The sequence below is a fragment of the Ixodes scapularis genome, unplaced genomic scaffold (genome assembly GCF_016920785.2).
Source record: "Ixodes scapularis isolate PalLabHiFi unplaced genomic scaffold, ASM1692078v2 PGA_scaffold5__190_contigs__length_132052651, whole genome shotgun sequence".
Lineage (NCBI taxonomy): Eukaryota > Metazoa > Arthropoda > Arachnida > Ixodida > Ixodidae > Ixodes > Ixodes scapularis.
The window spans coordinates 34,273,528-34,280,487 of NW_024609880.1; the positions used below are offsets into that span (position 1 = coordinate 34,273,528).

Here is a 6,960-nt window from a genome sequence, read left to right on the forward strand (position 1 = left end):
TAAAGTCTCCTAGAAATAGAACGTTTTCTGCGCAGCGCGGCATAATCTTCGTCATAATCGTAGGGTCCCATCTAGTTCCCGGGCAGACGTACGCAGAAACTATAGTGGTGTCGCAGTCCGCTTTACGTATCGTTACAGCGGTGAACTCAGCGGCATCGTCACAAAAGTTTGTCAAATCTATTTGATGCTGATCCAGTTCTCTTCGGACAAGTATCGTGGCTTTCGGCACTTCGTTCTTCGTGTTTTCAGTAACTGGCAGAAGGCCCTGATAAACGACGTAGGGAGAAAGTCTGAATTTGCCGTATTTTATACGAGTTTCTTGAAGTGCTAGGACGTCGTATCGGTTGGTCTTTAAATGTAGGCGTAGATCTGAGAGGCGTTGTTGTATGCCGTTAGTATTCCATTGAAGCACTGTTGGACATGCAATATTTCGGGTGCGTCTCTTTGGGTGGATGTTGGGATGTATAGCATTATGCTACATTCAGCAGTGGGAACGCTGCCTGAATGAAACCGCATAGGATGTGTGCCCACGAGGCATCAATGCCATCGAGATAAGCGCACGCCATTTATGCTGCTTTTCTGAATAGTTTTATCCAATTCGCCGTAGGTTTCTCCGGAGCATCTCGGGGTAATCTTTTTGAAGAGTCAGCCGTTGGTGTTTGTTCAATATTGTTGACTCCCATTGAGTGTTCAGATTTTTTGATAGATGCTCCGTTGCATGTCGACTTTTCAATGCCCGTCTGAATGGTGACACCAGGTTTTGGCTTATTAGACGTTGTTGCAGAGTTGTTATTAGGTGGTCTTTCGATATTTTTTTGAGGATGGGTCTTGAGCGCTGCGGCATAGCTTAACCCCTTATCGTCAAGAGCTGGGGCTTGCCTGTCCTGCACTGGGGCCTCTCCACTTTTTTTGGAGGTGCTGTTGGCCACCACATTGTCAATGGGTTCTGTTATGGCTCCCGATGCCTGCTTTACAATAATTCTGGCAAAGCGGTAGTCGACGGCGTTTCTCTTGGCGTACGTGACGACATTTTGCTCTTCTCTCTATTTTGAACACGCTGGAGATGTAGCTTCATGTGCTTCTGCACAGTTGACGCACTTGATCACTGTGGATTTACATTTGGTGTTGCTCGTGGTGTTAGTTATAGGTTGCGGCTCTGCACAACGAGAGCATGCGGAAGAACGTGTGCATGAGACTGCAAAGTGTCCAAAACCACCACAGTTGCGACACTGGATTGGACGGGGCTTGAATTCCGTCACTTGGTGTCGTACTCGTCCTAGCAGCACGAAGCTTGGCAAAGGTGAGCTGTTGAATGCCAGCTTTACGACACTTGTCACCCCTAGACGATGTACTCTGGCTATGCGGCCATCAGATCGAAGGTTTTCTAGAATTTCAGGATCTGACAGTTCAGCATCGACATTTTTTATGACACCAATCGATGTGGGGCCCTCGAGGGATTGGTAGGCCCTGACAGGGACGCCACAAAGTTCAGGACATTTCAGCAGCGCCCTTGTTGTTTGTCCGTTGCGTACATCAACGGCGACGACGTTGAGGCGCTCGTTGGGGCGGATCTGAAGGATGCACTCTGGACAGAGCTTCTCTAGAGCGTTGGAAAGCCTCAAGCTGCTTAAATTTGCTAGTTTTTGATCTGGCTTCGTAGCGGCAAAGATTACTGTGAGTCCTTCACTGACGTTCGGCTGTTTGCGAACTGTTCCCGAACTCGAAGCAGAGTCGGACAGTGTTTTGTGTGAGCGCTTACGTGATCGTGCCTTGTTCCACTCTTCGTTGTTGGTGTTGCTTTCATCCATAATTTCGACCCCGGTCTCGGACGAGTTCGCTACCGACTCGGATGTCCAGAATTTTTACGCGGTGTCATGAGCATCGCGAGTTAAGTCGTTCGGCATGCAGTGTTGTCCAGGGGTGATGTGGTCTGTCAATACTGGGTTTGTGACGTTGGTGGCGGCGCTTTCAGTGCTCTGCTGTGGAAGTTCGAACGTGGAGCCGGGCATCATGATTGGGGTCTAGAAAAGACCACCCTTACGAGTGGCTTCTCACTGGCGACTGCTCGGACGTCGCCGGTAGTTCTGAAGCTTCTTATGGTTGGTCTTTGAAGGTCACAGCTGGTTATAGGCTACCGAAAAGGCTGTCAAATTGACGGAATGATAATTTTACGTCCTCAATCTCAGGCACTTCTTCTTCCAACCTGACGGAGCAGCGCATTGTGCATAACGACCAGGAGAAAGGATGGTACGTACCAGTTCACGATATTTTCAAAGCATGTTTCATTAAACGTCGTCATTCACATAGCCCAAACATGATCTGCAAACTGCCACCACCAGCCCTCAACAACTGGTGGCAGCGGTGGAATACGAACCCACGCCTCCGAAGAGCGCTCAGCCACGTTTTCGTCTATCGCGTTGAAAGAATGCAAGAGCGACTGCTTCGTTCGAGGAACGCAAGAAGCAAGCTGCTACATCTAAATGGTTTGTCAGATACTTCTTGATGCAGGCTTGAAATATACCTAGCGAAGACATACGAGGTTTGAATAAACGGGGATGTTATGCAGTAGCATTCAGTGTGTAGAAATATTCTATAACTGAAATGCAACAGTTCCGAGAACCAAATTATATTAATCAGGCAATCACTATGTCTTTCTAATGGAAAACTTTAATAAACGTGCACCCCTAGTACCTACGCATCAAAGAACTCTGTTGTTGCAACAACGAGAAGTCCATGTTGGATCTCAGGAATCACAGGGAACTAGCCGTTTTTTATTCTTACCAATTAGGTGCCATGACCGCCAAAATTAAATAATAACCGTGATCAACCCAAACTAAATTCATCTCAATATTATTGTAAAAACAAAACAAAAAACGAGCGCTTGCTTTATTGTAAGTCATCGAAAGCGACACTCCGAGAGTAACGTGCTTCTTTATGTCAACCGCCGTCCTCCTTCATTGTTTCTTTCGCAGCCGTGACCATTTGTATGAGTGCCTGAAGGAATCTCGGAGAGCTTAAGCCTCAATAAGCTCCGCGGCCAGTTGAGCGCTTAACCTTGCAAGCGAGAAAGAAAAAATAAAATAAAAAAGGAGATCGAGAGAGATAGAAAGAAAGAGAGAGGAAGCAGAGTCCAAAGCTGAGTGCCACGCTCTTCGCGTTTCCCCAAAACTCCGAGAAATCCAGCGACGTAGACTTTCGAACTCGGAAGCTGCAGAGCGAAAACCCCGGGGCACAGCTTTACCCTGGAACCCCAAAATCCGAGGCGCTTTTCGAATAATGGATTGGGGTTTCCATGTGAAGATAAACGATAAAAAATATTAACAAAAAGAAACAATGTTGCGAGGCAAAGAATGCTGCTCCCTGAAAAGCGGGTGTCTTTTTTTGTTAATGTGTATTTCAGATTATGTGAGTTTTATTATTTTGTTGTTTCAAGTGTGGGGCGTTCGAAGTGCAATGCATACGCGAGGACCTCCTAACGTTACCCTGGGCGACATGATAAATGAACAAAAAATGCACCTGGGAGCTAGGCTTTGGTTCGTCTAGACAAGAGACTACAATATCAGCTGCAAGCGAGCTAATAAACCACCTATAATGAGTCGGCTGCGCTCTTCTTTATTCGCCAATTATTCTCGGTTTTCAACGCGTTGTCAGTACTTTGTGGATATCTCTACTCCTGTTCAGCATGCTAAGATTGGGAGCATATCGGGAAAGTACCGTGTACTGAGTCGGAAAGAGCGTTGAGTGCTTTTTGTTTTATTTCTTGTAAACGTTAATTATTACAGAACAAATATAGTTAGTAGAAATAAAATATTTTTCTTCACGGCGTTCACGAGGCGAACGTGCCGCCGGGCAAAGATCATCAGTTGTTTCCTTAATAGAGTTCGGGCTTAAAGCCGACGTGACACTGCGAATGCATCATACAAAAGAGAGTATTCAGCGACACCTTTTGAGGCGTGTGTCTTCCCTGTATGATGATCGGGCCACATTGGTCACACAACAACTCTATGCAGACATGTTCAAGACATACATATGTATGAAGCCTAAATGTTTCCCAGATGCTTGAGGTGGTGTCTGTTGTAATCGTGGCATTCATTACACGGCGTAGCTGAATTTCCCAGACGGTAAAAGTGAAGGGCTCGTTTTAGTTGTTTCTAAGCATAGCGATTTGCGTTAGAAACGTCTACTTCGGGACCAATTCAGTAGGTTCGCTAGGTGCCAGGCTTGCCCATCCGTTATTAGTTTAAAACCTAATATGCAGTGAAGTTCTCTTCAACTTTGGCTTTCAAAGTTCGATTGCTTAGATTGTAAGACAGGTCTGATATGCATCAGCGAGTCCAGCGAAACCGGATGGCCCCAATTAAAAAAAAAAAAAAAAATGAAGTGAGCAAAACAGACAGGACAGCACTCTGTCCTGTCTGGTTTGTATCTCCCTTTTTGTATCTTTGCGCTGTTTTATTCCATTATATAAAAGAGGTTCTTTCACGATTTCTGCTTTTTCCTTTTGGCTTCCGTGATTACATGTTGTCGGCGGTTGGCGCCATGGAACGGTTGTAGAGGTGACTCTTTTGTTAGTGTCCTATAAGCGCGTTGCCCAGGTCACTCTGGGCGCAACCTACGCTACTGTGTGAACGAGACGTTGCGCGTTTATCAAAGTTCATCAGCATTGCAGTCCTTCCATCGCTTTCCCAAAGAAGGTGAACTCTCTGGAAGCACGTTTAGGCCAACACATCGCCGCAGATATGAAACGCAGTTAATAAAAATCGGAGCGAACCATTTTGAGTTTGAACGAAGTGTCCCGTAATATCGGGAAGTTACAAACTCTTTTGCGCTTTTCACGTAGAGACAGCATAAATATGGGCAGATGTGACATATACGTATTTCAATAAAAGACGCCCTAATATTCGTTAAATCAATCATTGCCATTAGTACGAAGCTTTATACCAGATGCCGCAAGTATGCATGGCTGGTCGTGTCGTGACTTCGCATCACGCATGGTAACTTCGGAATCGCGGGCGCCGTCTTATTCCCGGTTTTGATCGACATAGTTGATGCTGCGTAGAAAAAGCATCAATGTGGCAATGCAGGCGAGTCAGCGCTCGGCTTGTGCGTTCCTCTTTTTGTCCTTGTGTTTTTGCGCGCTGTTACCAGTCAAAGATCATCGTCAAAGAATTGAGCTTCCCTCTCCACCGCAAATCGTGTATTTCTTAGAACAAGGTTATTTTACCGAGACAGCAGTCGAAAGCTGTCGTGGCTCTCTTTGCATGATGTCACGCCAGACCTTCCGCTATTGTCCACAAAAACGCTGTGTGATTTGAGTGTGCAATCTGAGCAGTTGGGTTCTGCTTAAAAATAAATTACTTGTGCGCCTAAAGATAAAATATTGGATACCAAGCGGACGACAGCCCCAAAAACCATGACCATATGATTTAATGATTTTCTGAAAGAAAAGAGTTTACCCGGCAATTCTTCTTATGCCTGCCCGCTGAAACCCGATCATTATGACTTGAGCTGGCACATGGCATGGCACGTCCTGCCGAAGACCGCCATACTTTTGCGATAGTGGCGAACCCTATATAGATCGCTGTAGTCGCGAACGCATGACTTAAGGCTGCGGTCCCACGGCAGCCATCTTGAACAAGGCGTTAGTTCAACCAATAGATGGCGACACGCACCCGTGGGGTGGCCGAAACATTGGTTCACAGTGGGATATGGCTCGAGCACCATCACGTTCCCCTCGTGGCCTTGCTCGCGCCGCTGCCAGCTGTGCTCAGCTAGCTCAAGTAGCGTGGCCCAGCAAACGGATGTATGCGAGAATGTCAGGCTGGGTATAAATTGTTCTCTGATATAGGGACATACGGTTCGGCGGTTGTAACGGGCTTTCGCAATAAATCTTACCAAGAAGGAATCAAATGTTGATTGACGTGTCAATATTCTATCAATGAAAATTTCCTCTGCACGAATGCACGCTCAGTAGACTCAACCAGTGGAAGCGGACGTCGAGTAAACAGCTTCGCGATTTACGGTACTTACCTCACCATTTTAATGACGACTAAAATAACGTCACGAAATATTGTGTTTCACGGGGTCCGGAAGATGTTGTAAAGGTTGTTACATTATAGTTCCCGGAAAACAAACGCCGTTGCAATATTTTCGGAAGTACCGACACACATTATGTTGTAAGTACAGCTTAGGGAAACCATCAGAAGAAATAGGAAGACGTTTATTTGCAATGAAGACGCTATGAATGAACGGCGTTTAGCGACGGCAAGTTATGAGCGTTCGGGAATTTATAAGTTGACGTGATTGCTAACCATGGACATGCGGACAATGAAGACCAGTTTTGTCGGGAGATGGTGTTGTGGTGATGACCGGATATCGGACAACTCATGGCAGACGAACAAGCAAGTTTTTTCTCAGCGATTGGTAAGTGTCCAGTTTCAAGCACAACACGTGGCTACCGACGTTGTCGACGTTTCAAACACTTACCGCTTTCGACAAAAGTCCTGGCACCTGGGTTAACTTTGTGGAAAGACTCGAACAGTAACTGAAAACGATCCACTACTCAGTCGGTGGGTGGCGAAACGTATCCACATCTGCGGAGTCATGTACGATGCGTACTCTAAGTGGCTGGAAGTTTACACGATGTCTGCCACGACGTCCAAACACGTCACTGACGTTCTACGGTCTCTTTTACCTACTTTTGCCCTACCGAAAATACTTTTCTCTGATAACGCGCCAAATCTTGCTTCAAATAAAATAAACAAGTTTTTGAAGAAAAAAAAACAAACGGCATCAGGCATCACATTAGTGCACCATACCATCCTGCAACTAACGGGCAAGCAGAACAGATGGTGTGCGAAACGAAAAAAAAAATCCCTTTTGAAGCTTACGGAAGAAGCAGTTCAGTGAAGAATCGCCAGGTTCTTGTTCCGGCAGCACGCGTCGGTCTCATCTTACACG

At 46.0% G+C, this 6,960-nt stretch overlaps 1 pseudogene; it reads right to left on the reverse strand.

Annotated features, from left to right (window-relative positions):
- Positions 1–470: 470 nt before the first annotated feature.
- Positions 471–1,808, reverse strand: LOC120845993 (annotated as a pseudogene).
- Positions 1,809–6,960: the final 5,152 nt, after the last annotated feature.